The 13108-nt window shown below is 42.1% G+C and overlaps 1 long non-coding RNA gene across 1 annotated transcript; it reads right to left on the bottom strand.

Moving 5' to 3' along the window:
* Positions 1-269: 269 nt before the first annotated feature.
* Positions 270-12763, bottom strand: LOC138787228 (uncharacterized). Its single transcript, XR_011362326.1, has 5 exons — positions 12417-12763; positions 11534-11635; positions 10373-10433; positions 9773-9896; positions 270-346 (listed from the first exon to the last, which is right to left on the bottom strand). It is a non-coding gene; the product is annotated as an uncharacterized lncRNA (long non-coding RNA).
* Positions 12764-13108: the final 345 nt, after the last annotated feature.

Below are 13108 nucleotides of genomic sequence, written 5' to 3' on the forward strand. Positions count from 1 at the left end.
GCGGGCGGAGCTCCGGCGCGTACTCGAGCCGGCCGCCGGAGCAGAGGCCGGGGAAGACGCCGCAGGAGCCAGGTCAGGTGAGTTTCTGACAGGCGCATTGTCTACCTCTCCAGCGGTAGTGCCGGTGTCTACTTTCTTGTTGTTTCTTTTTAGGTGCTCTTGAGCTATTCTCATCGCCATTGCCATTGCCATCTATGTCTTTGAAAATTTGACCAGTATTACTTAGCCATTTAATGTTGTACTTTTAGGAAAGCAATGAAAACTTATAATCTTCCCTTTACCGGTACGGCCGGATGTGTTATGACAATACGAAACCAGGCAAGTAGGCATTTTATATTTTGTTTTCCTAAAAAATAAAAAGAGAAGATTTTTTTTCAATTTCAATAAATAATACAGGCTAGTACGAGTCAGTACACACAATCTAACACCAACAAAAAACTTCTACCATCATACTAGATCTCTTGTGTGATCTGTTTGCCATTTGAAGTAGTTATTGTTCTAAAATATGATTTTCTACTGTGTGTATGCAGTAAACTTGCACCACCTCTTCCACACCCTATTCATCATTTGTAATGTGCCTTGCAGAATCACTCCTATTCGTCTCATATCAGAAAACTGCACAGTGCAGTTTTCACGCAGGTGATGAACAGGGGAAGACCTGCATGGAGCAATAGAAATGATGAATAGGGTGCGGAGGAGCAACAGATAGGTGGTGCAAGTTTACTGTACTTAAAGTGTCACTGTTGTGAATTTTTTTTTTGCAGAAATCAATAGTCCAGGCGATTTTAAGAAACTTTGTAATTGGGTTTATTATCCGAAAAATGCATTTTTATCATGAAAAAGCAGTTTGAAGCTCTCCCCCCTGTCTTCATTGTTCTCCTATGGAGAGAGCTAAAGAAAAGACCAAAACAGGACAACAAAGAGTTAATCTACAAATCCCTCACGGGATATCTCCTGTGACAGTCACCAGTGACCTGTCTGAGCTCGGATTACAGCTGTCATCCAGCTCCGTGCCTGTAATCCTCTGTTATCTGCTTTCTGCTGCCGGCTAACTCCCTCCTTCCTCCTCCCCCCTCCCCTCTCCCTAGAGCAGACAGGGTACGTCTCCTGCAACAAGTCACAATTTTCAGATTTTTCAGAGTGGATGAAAAAGAGGAAGGAGGGGGGGACCTGGGAAAAGGCTTTTTACATGCAGATAATGGCAGATTTGGCTAATAAACCCAATTACAAAGTTTCTTAAAATCGCCTGGACTATTGATTTCTGCAACAAAAAAAAAAATACGACAGTGACTCTTTAATTTTGAAGGCAGGGCAGATGGACGCAGAGGCTTTGCATTCCTTTGGCACAGACACTGTAGGTCTCGCCAATGTGACACAGGGCTGCAAGAATCACTGCACCACCTTCCAAACGCACACCATGACATATCTTTGTTTTGCAAAATATATCATATATATATATATATACACACATATTTATATATACATATTTATATATACAGTGCCTACAAGTAGTATTCAACCCCCTGCAGGTTTAGCAGGTTTGATAAGTTGCAAATAAGTTAGAGCCTTCAAACTTCAAACAAGACCAGGATTTATAAACAGATGCATAAATATTACAAACCAAAAAGTTACGTCGCTCAGTTAAAGCGTAACTGTCATGTTTTTTTTATTGCAGAAACCAGTAGTATAAGCGATTTTAAGAAACTCTGTAATAGGTTTCATCAGCCAAAAAAGCCTCCTTCTGTACTCAAGAAGCAATCTCCCAGCCTCCCCCCCTGACTTCTTATCTGTGCATTATCAGGCAAACACGTCTTCATTACAGAGAAGCCAGTGAAGACGGGCTCTGATCTCTCCATTGTAAGCCTATGAAGGGGGGAGGGGCTGAGGGAGATGAGGGAGCAGGAAGAGGTGACATGAAGGTCAGCTGTTTGTAGACTCTCTGGGCACCTAAACCGCAGGATTCAGGTGTCAGAAAGGTCAGTGCTTGTCTATGAACTTACTGAGAGAAGATTGCAGGGTGTTGTGCTGTGCAGAAATCCTCTGTGCTCAGTCACTCCTAACAGCCCCTCCCCTCTCCATAGCCACATAATGGAGACAGAAATCCTGCTTCATTTGATGTGAGGGGGGAGGCTGGTAGATTGCTTTTTCAGTCCAGAAGAAAACTCTTTTAGTACATAAAACCTATTACAGAGTTTCTTAAAATCGCTTGTACTGTTGATATTTAATGTTTTCAGAAAAATGGCCCTGAAATGACAGTTACGCTTTAAATTAGTCAATTATTATTCAACCCCTAGGTTTAATATTCTGTGGAAAAACTCTTGTTTGCAATTAAAGCTAATAATCATCTTTTATAAGACCTGATCAGGCCGCCACAGGTCTCTGGAGTTATCTTGGCCCACTCCTCCATGCAGATCTTCTCCAAGTTATCTAGGTTCTTTGGGTGTCTCATGTGGACTTTAATCTTGAGCTCCTTCCACAAGTTTTCAATTGGGTTAAGGTCAGGAGACTGACTAGGCCACTGCAACACCTTGATTTTTCCCCTCTTGAAACAGGCCTTGGTTTTCTTGGATGTGTGCTTTGGGCCGTTGTCTTGTTGGAAGATGAAATGACGACCCATCTTAAGATCCTTGATGGAGGAGCGGAGGTTCTTGGGCAAAATCTCCAGGTAGGCTGTGCAATCCATCTTCCCATGGATGCGGACCAGATGGCCAGGCACCTTGGCTGAGAAGCAGCCCCACAGCATGATGCTGCCACCACCATGCTTGACTGTAGGGATGGTATTCTTGGGGTCGTATGCAGTGCCATCCAGTCGCCAAACGTCACGTGTGTGGTTGGCACCAAAGATCTCGATCTTGGTCTCATCAGACCAGAGAACCTTGAACCAGTCTGTCTCAGAGTCCTCCAAGTGATCAGGAGCAAACTGTAGACAAGCCTTGACATGACGCTTTGAAAGTAAAGGTACCTTACGGGCTCGTCTGGAACGGAGACCATTGCGGTAGAGTACGTTACTTATGGTATTGACTGAAACCAATGTCCCCACTGCAATGAGATCTTCCCGGAGCTCCTTCCTTGTTGTCCTTAGGTCAGCCTTGATTCTTTGGACAAGCCTGGCCTCGGCACGGGAGTAAACTTTCAAAGGCTGTCCAGGCCGTGGAAGGCTAACAGTAGTTCCATAAGCCTTCCACTTCCGGATGACGCTCCCAACAGTGGAGACAGGTAGGCCCAACTCCTTGGAAAGGGTTTTGTATCCCTTGCCAGCCTTGTGACCCTCCACCATCTTGTCTCTGATGGCCTTGGAATGCTCCTTTGTCTTTCCCATGTGACCATGTATGAGTGCTGTTCACAAGTTTGGGGAGGGTCTTAAATAGTCAGAAAAGGCGGGAAAAACAGATAATTAATCCAAACACGTGAAGCTCATTGTTCTTTGTGCCTGAACTACTTCTTAATACTTTAGGGGAACCAAACAGAATTCTGGTGGTTTGAGGGGTTGAATAATAATTGACCCTCTGAATAAACTTTTCACAATTTAAAAAAACAATAAACAAAGAAATAACATTATTTTTTGCTGCAGAGCATTTCACACTTCCAGGCTGATCTACAGTCCAAATGTCACAATGCCAAGTTAATTCTGAATGTGTAAACCTGCTAAATCTGCAAGGGGTTGAATACTACTTGTAGGCACTGTATATATATATACAGCCTCATCAAAGGAAAAAAATACTCTTCCAGACTGCATTAAGACAATTTTTGAGCTACAATAAGCTTTGTTACGCCTTGAAGCAATCCTATATGCAGAGGCCGATCCGGGTGATCAGGACAGGTGTCACATTGGAAAATGGTGTCCTTCCTTATCCCCCTATTATCGCACACTCTGCGCTTCTTCTGGGGTCTCCTATTTTCCAGTGTGGGGGACGTCCCTGTACGATACGGGGTCCTTCACATCCAGGAGAGCTGGGTCAGCTCCATGGCTGCTAAATATAAGGGCTTTATCACTGTGTCTGATATTTAGTGAATGTGCCACAAGCTACAGTAGCTCGGGCAGCAAGAGAACGGAAGAGGGGGTGCTGGTATAAAAGTTTTCCCTGTACCGGTGATAACCTTTATCCAGCAGTGGGAAGACCAGTTACAAAACGATCTTCCCACTAACTTCAAGGATATGGGGGGGGGGGGGGATGGTGGTGAAGGATTCCGTTGTCCCTTCATTTATACACTCTAAGGGTACTTGCACCCTGCGGAATGGCAAAGAAGATAACCCTTCGTGCATTCCGCTGCTGGCACCCTGATGCAGGGGTGCGTCTCTGCTAGTTTCACATACTCCTTTTTGTGCACGGGTGAATTCCGGCCTGTGTCCAAAGAACGAACGTGTTCATTCTTTGGACGGACGACGGAATCCTCCCGAGCATAGAATGTAGTCTGTGAATGTAGCATCAATCTGCCGGCGGGTGCCAGCTGCGGAATGCACGAAGGGTTATCCTTCGCCATTCCACAGTGTGCACCTACAAAAAATCTGTAAGTGTACCCTGAGGTACCCTCACAGAGTTGGTAGTTTTTAGCGCCATACCGTTATCTCTTATGTCAGGTAGTGTTTTTTTTTTTTTTACAATAAGCAAAAATATTACTATACAAAAAAAGGAGCTGCTGATAAATGGTGCACTTATGTCCGGCACTTATCAGCAGACAGTGGCGTTAGGATATAGGGGTGAAAAAAAATCTCCTACGCCAAAAAGGAGGAGTTGCTGATCAGCGGCACCGTTACATGCAATGCTGATCAGCAATCATCGGCTTTAGGCCAGATTAAAAAAAATAAAGAAAGAAAGAAACTGATCAGTATATAATATACACTGATTAGCCACTTGGGGGCACTAGAGTGAAGCTGCTGAAGATTTTGGAAGACTGAAGACACAAAGAGGTGAAGTTTTATGCCAAAGAACTGACGTCACACGGAACTTATCCGAGCACAAGGATGCCATGGACCGCCGGTCTTAACTCCGGACGTGGGGATAAAGTTAGTATTATGCACCTACATTATACACCTGTTCTGTACCCCTCAGCTACATAGCTGAGGGGTACATAACCTGCCGGGGACACTTTTATAAGTGTTTGATCACCGTGATGGGCCAGCCGGTACTGGCCGGCCCATCACGACGTTCTTGGGGGTGCTACCGGAGCCATATTTTTGAAAAACAAAATCGCCATTGCCTTCACTGTTATCCTGCAGTGGGAAGATATGTTCCCAAACAATCTTCCCCCTAACTGGGGCAGGTCATCCTAGTGGCTGGTTTTGGGTGTCCCTTCCTACATAAACTCTAAGGGTACATGCACAAACTTGAATGGCAAACGATAACTGTTTGTGCATTCCGCAGCTTGCACCCACCGTTGAACTGATGGAGGGGCGTCTCTGTTCTTGTCACACTCCATGCTATGCACGGGCGGATTCCAACCTCTGTCCAAAGAATGGACGTGTTCATTATTTTGTTGGACAACGGAATCCACCCCTGCTTTGAATGGAGTCAATGACCTTGTCGTACACGCCCGCGCCCGCATCTGTCGGCCGGTGGATGCGAGCTGTCAAATGCACGAAGGCTTATCCTTCCATTCCGCATTGTGCACATACCCTAAATCTGTAAGTGTACCCTGAGGTACTCTAAAAAAAAGTTCCATCAATTTTACGCCATACCCCGATATTCAAAAGGTATTTGCGGAAAAGACGTGTCTGGGAGGAAGCATACGCTATGCTACCCCCAAACTTCACTGGATAATGAGAAATGATGAAAAAAGAATCGCCCCATACAGACTCACTGGCTTGTTTTTGTGTTGGAGACAATAATAGCGTATGCCTCTGCCACTAATAACACCCTGGTGGCCATCTGTATGTGGGGTGTAGTATATGGGGTAGTGTAGTGTAAAACTTTATTTCATATAGTGAATAGCCATTGTTTTGTTGACCTGAAAAGCTATTTTCAGTTGCTATTGGATGATCTGTGTAGATCAGCTTATAGCAGTAATTGTGTGTGTGTGTGTGTGTGTGTGTGTGTTAAACAACCCGCCCTTGCCGACAAGCAGGGATGGCCTGCTATACATTACAGCAGGCCATCTTCTCCCATCGCAATGTCTTTACACACAGCAATCAGTGAAATATCTGGGGTAAATGTACATTAATAATGGAACAATAATTAAATATAAAAAAAAATAAAAACATATATATATACGTATATATATATATATATATATATATATATATATATATATACAAGTAAATATAGGTTTTATATGCATTATTTTACTATTATATGGAGTTTAGTTTGCAAAATTATCTTATTGCTTTCTGGAAGGCTTATCTTCTCACTGGAAATGGAAGTTATGGTGCATTTACACAGATAGATTTATCTGACAGATTTTTGAAGCCAAAGCCAGGAACAGAGTATAAACAGGGTGCAGGTCATAAAGGAAAGACTAAGATTCCCTGTCTTTTCAAGTCCATTCCGGACTTTGGCTTCCAAAATTGGTCAGATAAATCTGCCTGTGTAAACGCACCATCACTCCTTCACACCCTCTTCATCAATCGGAATGCCAATAGTAGATTTACTCCTGTCTAAACATTGCAACATGTTCAGTATTCACATAGGTGGGGAATAGGATAGAATCTGTCTGAAGCATTCCTAATGATGAGGAAGGTGGGGCGGATAGATGTAGAGGTTGTGTTAGCCTAATGCATACATAACCTTAGCACCGGCTTTTGCACACAGGTATGCAAGATTAAAATTTGTTTATTATGACAATAAACGCATCACCTGCGGAAGGAAAGGAAGAACAGCTATCTGAAGGTACAAGCAGTTTGGGGTGGAGTCAGATAGTGGGAACAAATTTGTAGATAAAAATCCACATGGGCATGTGTCTAACTACTTCTATGTAATCTACCATGTGTGAAAAGCTTTCATAAGTTCATAAGTTATGTCCACATTATAAATAATAAATATGAAACTCATATTTTATAAAAAATAAAAGTACCATAAAAACAATTATATTATTTTATATTGTCAAAGTTGAGTATATCTATAATACCAATGATTCTAGAATAATTACTGAAATATTTTACCTGACTCTTTTTTTAACAGAATGTTCTATTAGCACCTATGAACTGTTGCTGTGCTGTGCACCTGTTCTTTATATGATTTTTTGCACAAAATAAATTTGGATTTTTTCACCTGAATGGAAGTGCTGCGGAATATTTTTACTTTGTTAATCACATGGTCTGAAGTCAAGACCTATCTGCTGGCACCTGCCCATATCGTTTTGAAAGAGTGCTGCTTCATGATTTGAACTCTATCTATCTATCTATCTATCTATCTATCTATCTATCTATCTATCTATCTATCTATGTTGTCTACAATGTCTCTAAATGATTTCTAACATTCTTATTATACATATATATATATATTTATATTTGTAATTATAATATGAAAAAAGATACCTTCAAACTTAGCCAAAACATCTAATTGTAGAATATATCTATATCATAAAAATGAAATCTGTCTGTCTGTCCCAAATAGACTTCCAAACGCCTGAACCGTTTGACCCCAAATTTGGCACATAGATACATTGGGTGCCCGGGAAGGTTATTGCGAAGGTCCCGTCCCCACCAGATGTACAGGAGAGGAGGGGGAGGGGGGAAGAGCGCCCCATAGAGATGAATGGGAAAATCTCCTCACTGCAAACACAGGTGATATTATTAGCTGCATGTCTCCAGCAGTAAACGGCAGTTGGGAGCCTTAGCAACCAATAGGATTACTGCTTTCACAGGGAGCAATGGTTGCTAGGGAAGCTGCCTCACAACATCCACAGGTCACCGGTGGTGATCGCCTAAGCATTCTTATGAAAAAGGAACTATTCTGGATCCATGAACTCCAGACTCTCAAACCTAGAGGGCTGAATGTAGAATTTAAGGTAAACCCTAAAATATGTAAATAGAGTGTTTTACCTTCTCCTCCTAATGCCTGATCTCTGTATATATGTATATATGTAAATAATAACATTGTATATCTTTGTCTATTAGATACTGAGGCCGCCGGAACACTCACCCATCAGATTCTACACTACACAGTCTTTATGGAGGCACAAGAAAGCATTTACTCTCCCTTTGCCAAATCCAACATGGCGGATTAACCCCTATTGTTTCCAAGATGGCCGATTCACCCTTCACTTACTGGGTTCCACAGAAGAGCAGCCAAGCCGAGCAACCCGCATCAGGTGAGCTCCTGTCTCCTGCAGTCCTGTGGGAGGAGTAGCAGCGGTGTGAACTGCAGCTGGGTCATTTTGATCTGACCTGCGGCTCTGATCCGCATACCACTGCGGGACCTGGCTTCACTGGCAGCTCTCAGGATCCCATTCATACAGTTGGTTGCCTGGGAACGGTAAACAATGCCATATCCAATGAGGGACGAGTTCCCTGCACATGCGCATACAGCTTCACTCCACGCCGCCCGGCACCATTACCTTTCAGTTAGCCATCTGGATCATCATACAGCCGCCTGCCGAATACCTCCTTCAGACATTACTCTTTTCATTACCTGATCAATGTGGTGAGTGGATCCCGCGACCTCAACTCATATTATGAACTTTGTAAAGCTTGTTAATGATCAAGCATCGCCACAACACAATCTGTTTCACTGTACACAGATCACATGTGTCACTATATTTCCAAATATATGGAGATGTTTATATTCACTGTTTTTTTATGTATTTATATGTATTTTATATCTTGTATCACTTGTGTACATATTCTAATGAAGTGATGATGTCACTAATCAGCACTGCTATTTAAGGAGGCCATGTGTACCTCCTCATTATGCTTGATAATGGTCTTGGAGTAGACAGAAACGTTGCATTCCTTTTTGTGCTTCTTGCTACAAGCAATAAATACCACTTCTTTTTTACCTGACGCTGGTGTGCTACGGATTTTCTTTTGTATTTGTTGGGATCCCGTGCCAAGGGACTTACTCCGTATAGCACCCGCTACTTGGATTCGGAAGTACGGCTTTCTCCTTTTTCTACAAACCGGCATTAGAGCGAGCACTCCCTTTACTGGACAATTTGAGGACTGTTCAAACATGGACTCTGGTAGGTCTGAACAATCACCCCCTATGGCATACTCTTATTCAACTTCAGAGATCACACGCATGATGGGGGATTTGGAGGATGACACAACATATTTACACAGACCATTACGTATAGATCTACAGCGTAGATTTGAGACTGAAACAAAAAGACTTTTGAACATACGACTACATCTATCAACCCTCGGAGAATATTTCAAAGATGAGCGCATACCTAGGGGCATGCGGATAAAACCACAACAAAGCATGTATACACATGATTCAGACTATCGTTCTAAATATGAAATAATTTGTAATCAATTTGCTTTGAATCTTATACTTCTCAATATTGAGTTTCTACAGAGAGACATCAAGAACACCAAAGCGAAAGTAGCGGATTTGGAATCCAGAATCAAGGACATGCTACTGGAGGATGAGTACATAAAATTCTTTTCCAAACAGACTGCCTTTTTGGATAAAATGAAAGCGGAATTAGAGGAAACTAAGCGTTTAAAATGGCATAGAGATGCCCAGGACTATGAGAGAGGGAAAGTTTATTCCTGGACTGATGTGAATACCCTTAAAATACCCAGGAAGAACCCAGATTATATTGCCTCTAATGACTTTACAGGTGTGAGCCTAACCTCTAAGGGGGATGCAAGTACTAGGACATCCTTTACCTCTAATACTGTTTTTTTCAGAAACGCCTTCGTATCCACACCAGGAGGGGAGGCAGACGACAACGCAGATATTGGCAGAACTCGCAGCCAGAACAACCAGAAGAACAAAACCACAAAAAATCCTCTGAAAGGGAAAAACAAAGCGTGGTAAATATTTTATCTGTGATACTAAATGAAAATCAGACTCAGTTGTTAAGTAAAGGCTTAAGTTTCTGTCCTAGCCAGAAAATGAATTGGTTTAACTTAGAATTAGACCTGCAACAGTTTATAAGAAGGATCAAACTGAAGGTACATTTTTCTGCTCAACCTAAGAGAGCGATTGGGGGCGCTGCACAGCCAAAGCCACTTTCCCTAGGGGACTGTGGACTGAGACTGCCCAGCGACTTCACTCCGCATGTTGAATCTTCTGCCATTGACACTTTTGATAATCTTGTACATAAGGACATAACATCTTTAAAAACCAAATTCTCTAACATTTGCCATCCAAATCTGACCACTGACGAAATCAAAGCCCTTGAAGAATTATCAAATAATTCTAATTTAGTTATAAAGCCAGCTGACAAAGGGGGTGCAATAGTGGTGATGGACCGCAGTACTTACCTGGGTGAAGCAGAGAGACAGCTGTCAGATACCTCAGTATATAAGACAAAGTCCCATGATCCTAAATGGGAAATAATAAAGAAAATTACTGTTTGTCTGGAATCAGCATACAATGAGAAAGTCATAGATCTAGACTTAAAATCCTTTCTGACAGTAATTTTTCCAGTGACACCTTTACTCTATCTTTTACCTAAAATCCCCAAGTGCATCACAAACCCACCAGGTCGACCGATTGTATCAGGTCGGGGATCAATCACCAGCCAAATCTCTATTTTTCTAGACCGGGTCTTGAGACACTATGCAACAGGTGCCAAATCACATAATCGGGACACCAGCGATTTCCTTCTTAAAATACAGGACTTACATATTCCACCAGATTGCTTAATTGCGTCATTCGACATCTGTAGTCTCTACACGTCTATCTCACATGCAAAAGGGATGGCAGCGGTACAGAAAGCACTTCAGAATTCCACATTCTCTTCAGAAAAAATTACTTTTCTTCTATCCTTGCTACAGATAGTCCTTACTTGTAATTATTTTGAATTTAATGAGACCTATTACATCCAATTAAAAGGTACGGCAATGGGTACCAATGTGGCACTTACGTATGCCAACATTTTTGTTGCAGACATGGAGGAAACGTTAATCTATGTGTCCCACCACTTCAGCAGTGTGCTGGGGTGGTGGAGATACATAGATGACGTGTTCTTAATTTGGCAGGGTACATAACATGATCTGATTGATTTTCACACACAATTGAACTCTTTTGATCCAGACATCCAATTCACCATGACATCATCTGACAAATCAGTACAATTTCTGGACACACTTGTGACGATACAAGAAGGTAGATTGACAACTGATCTTTACACTAAGACAACAGACTGCAACACATTACTGCACTATAGGAGTAGTCACCCTTGACCAATGGTTAAATATCTTCCCTACAGCCAGATGCTTAGAGCCCGGAGAATAGTTAGTGAACCCACTAATGTCACTCCAGCCCTAGAGATGATTGCAAAAAAATTCATTGACAGAGGTTATCCTACAAGTCTAATAGAGAAACATAAGGATACAGTAACTCATTTAAACAGACAACACTTGTTAAATTCATCAAAATCTAGACAATCCATGGAACGTGTACCATTTGTAACTACTTACCATCATGTTGCAGGCTGTCTCTCAGATCCTAAAACAAAACTGGAACATCATCCGTGACAGCTACACAAACATTCCTGAACTGACCAACCCTCCACTGATGAGCTACAAAAGAGACAGAAATATTAAAGACAGACTGGTTAAGAATGACATATCTACCAAAATTAAATTAAAACAGAAATTTTTGAAACCGCAGAAAAAAGGTTCATTCCCCTGTTGCACGTGCATTAATTGCCCACTCATGAGTAAAGGCTCTACCTTCACACATCCAAATACGCAACGGACATACACATTGAAACACTACTTAACATGCAACTCCGAATACGTAGTTTATGTCCTATGGTGTCCATGTCTCTTACTATATGTGGGAGAAACAAAATGTGATTTTAAAACACGCATCACACACCACCGATACACCATACGTAAAAAAAGACAAGATCTTCCTGTCTCCAGTCACTTTTTTGAGAAGGGACATTCAGAGCGTGACTTAAAATTCATGCTCATTGATCATGTTCCACCTCTTAAAAGAGGTGGTGATCGCCTAAGCATTCTTATGAAAAAGGAACTATTCTGGATCCATGAACTCCAGACTCTCAAACCTAGAGGGCTGAATGTAGAATTTAAGGTAAACCCTAAAATATGTAAATAGAGTGTTTTACCTTCTCCTCCTAATGCCTGATCTCTGTATATATGTAAATAATAACGTATATCTTTGTCTATTAGATACTGAGGCCGCCGGAAGACTCACCCATCAGATTCTACACTACACAGTCTTTATGGAGGCACAAGAAAGCTCTCCTTTACTCCTTTACTCTCCCTTTGCCAAATCCAATATGGCGGATTAACCCCTATTGTTTCCAAGATGGCCGATTCACTCTTCACTTACTGGGTTCCACAGAAGAGCAGCCAAGCCGAGCAACCCGCATCAGGTGAGCTCCTGTCTCCTGCAGTCCTGTGGGAGGAGTAGCAGCGGTGTGAACTGCAGCTGGGTCATTTTGATCTGACCTGCGGCTCTGATCCGCATACCACTGCGGGACCTGGCTTCACTGGCAGCTCTCAGGATCCCATTCATACAGTTGGTTGCCTGGGAACGGTAAACAATGCCATATCCAATGAGGGACGAGTTCCCTGCACATGCGCATACAGCTTCACTCCACGCCGCCCGGCACCATTACCTTTCAGTTAGCCATCTGGATCATCATACAGCCGCCTGCCGAATACCTCCTTCAGACATTACTCTTTTCATTACCTGATCAATGTGGTGAGTGGATCCCGCGACCTCAACTCATATTATGAACTTTGTAAAGCTTGTTTATGATCAAGCATCGCCACAACACAATCTGTTTCACTGTACATGGATCACATGTGTCACTATATTTCCAAATATATGGAGATGTTTATATTCACTGTTTTTTTATGTATTTATATGTATTTTATATCTTGTATCACTTGTGTACATATTCTAATGAAGTGATGATGTCACTAATCAGCACTGCTATTTAAGGAGGCCATGTGTACCTCCTCATTATGCTTGATAATGGTCTTGGAGTAGACAGAAACGTTGCATTCCTTTTTTGT

The sequence above is a fragment of the Dendropsophus ebraccatus genome, chromosome 3, assembly GCF_027789765.1.
Source record: "Dendropsophus ebraccatus isolate aDenEbr1 chromosome 3, aDenEbr1.pat, whole genome shotgun sequence".
NCBI lineage: Eukaryota > Metazoa > Chordata > Amphibia > Anura > Hylidae > Dendropsophus > Dendropsophus ebraccatus.